Below are 2,219 nucleotides of genomic sequence, written 5' to 3'. Positions count from 1 at the left end.
GGGGGGAGTGGGGATGGACAGTTTGTCTGGAGTGGGGGGGAGTGGGGATGGACAGTGTGTCTGGAGTAGGGGTGAGTGGGGATGCCTAGTGTGTCTGCAGTGACGGGGAGTGGGGAGGGACAGTGTGTCTGGAGTGGGGGGGAGTGGGGACGGACAGTGTGTGTGGTGTGAGACAGAGCCTGAACGGACAGTGTGGAAGATTGTTGCATTGGGGATCGATGTGGGTGGTCAGCAGTTAGTAAGCCCAGTCAGACCACATGGGGGAAGCCTCCTGCATTCAACTACTGCAAGCCCGTTATAAAAAGATTGCAATGTTTAGCACTGTAACTGTATTTCTTGTTTTTCTAATGTATACAATGAATAACTGTAAGGTAATGTAACTTTTTTATTTCTCCATTTTGTATCCAAGATTTGTACTTTGTACCTAAGATGGCACTGTGTGGGGTGACTTTGTAAATGTTTCAGTGTACTCCTGTATTTAAATACAGGTGACAATAAACCCAATTCTAAATTCTACCTCTTCCACCCTGTGGGCAGCATTGAACCAAGGGAACCTGTGTTTCATCTGTTCAAAGTGGGAATAAAGGGTTGAACAACCCTATCACAACTCTATGGGAATACGGCAGGGAATGAAACTACTTAGTGCTTTCCAAGTGCTATCACAGGTCTGCTGGGCTGAATGGCCTCCTGTACACCATATGAGTTTATGATTTTTTACATCAAGTGGCTGGTATCCTTCAACTCACTCTGATGGACTCTGAACAAATATCTGGAGGGCAAGATTTTGTGCTCAGGAAGTTTCACAAGGAAAGGCTATAATTATATAGTGTCAGCTTGAGTCCAATGCCAAAAATATAGTTCAGAATAGAAACGGTGTGTTAACAGATGAACAATTGTGTAGCTTTAGGGCAAACTATACTGAGCATTTGGCAACTGTTTTGCCGGATTTGGAAGAACTGTACCTGTCTCGGAGATGATTGCTGTTGGTGCAATGTGCCAAATGTGAAAAATTTCCATCCCTCATGTTGATGAGGAGAAAACAAACGTTTTGAATTAAACAAGATACAGCGATGTTATTTGTGCACATTCCATTTCTAAATAATTTCTTGCTAAATAATTTCTTTAATACCCATTCCAAGTAATTGGATGTTGACTTCTGCTCCTAAATCTGGGAATTTGGTGGTGGAATAGGACACTCAAGCAGAGCTGCTCCGCTCCACCTGTTTCCACCTTTTTCCTTTTTTTAACCTCTCCCCTCCCTTCTCTCAGCCTTGGACATCTGCCCCCTGGCTTCTGATTTCTGGCCTCTGAAACAGGGACTTTGACAACGACCAGGAGCCTGAAGCAGGGCCTGTGACAATGACCAGAGGCCTGAAGCAGGGACTGTGACAATGACCAGGAGCCAGAAGCAGGGACTGTGACAATGACCAGGGGCCTGAAGCAGGGACTCTGCTAATGACAAGTGGCCCAAAGTGGAGCAAGGCAATATCCAGTGGTCAGACCACATGGAGGCTCCCTGCGCTGATCTGCTGTGGTGAGTCCTTAGACAGAGACTGAGATGCTGGTCTTTTTGACACTGCTTCTTGTTTTTCTGACCTATGGTCATAATGTGCATAAATTATTTTCTTCATTTCTCTATTCTGTCACTAAGGATTACCTTTTTTACCTAAGATGGCACTATACGTGGTGACGTATAAACTTTTAACTGTACTCATTTGAGTACATGTGACCATAAAATTAGAACATAGAACAGTACAGCACAGAATAGGCCCTTCAGCCCACAATGTTGTGCCAACCATTGTTCCTCGTGTAAGGTAAACCTAATGTATGAACCCTCAAATGTCTGTGACCATATGCATGTCCAGCAGTCTCTTAAATAACCCCAATGACCTCGCTTCCACAACTGCTGTTGGCAACACATTCCATGCTCTCACAACTTTCTGCATAAAGACATCCCCTCTATATTCTCCGCCATAGCTTAAAACTATGACCCCTTATGTTAACAATTTCTGCCCTGTGAAAAAGTCTCTGGCTATCAACTCTATCTATGCCTCTCATTATCTTGTACACCTCAATTAGGTCCCCTCTCTTCCTTCTTTTTTCCAATGAAAAAAGTCCGAGCTCAATCAACCTGTCTTCATAAGATAAGCCCTCCATCCCAGGCAGCATCTTAATAAACCTCCTCTGAACCCTCTCCAAAGCATCCACATCTTTCCTAT

The 2,219-nt window shown here is 44.3% G+C and overlaps 1 protein-coding gene across 11 annotated transcripts in view; it reads right to left on the bottom strand.

The window, feature by feature from the left end:
- Window positions 1-2,219, bottom strand: part of rap1gap2a (RAP1 GTPase activating protein 2a) — a 516,227-nt gene that overhangs the window by 50,300 nt on the left and 463,708 nt on the right. The window lies entirely within an intron of this gene.

The sequence above is a fragment of the Chiloscyllium plagiosum genome, chromosome 28 (assembly GCF_004010195.1).
Source record: "Chiloscyllium plagiosum isolate BGI_BamShark_2017 chromosome 28, ASM401019v2, whole genome shotgun sequence".
Taxonomy (NCBI): domain Eukaryota; kingdom Metazoa; phylum Chordata; class Chondrichthyes; order Orectolobiformes; family Hemiscylliidae; genus Chiloscyllium; species Chiloscyllium plagiosum.
The sequence above is the reverse complement of the archived record's forward strand: the minus strand, read 5'-3'. Positions and strand labels throughout refer to the sequence as shown.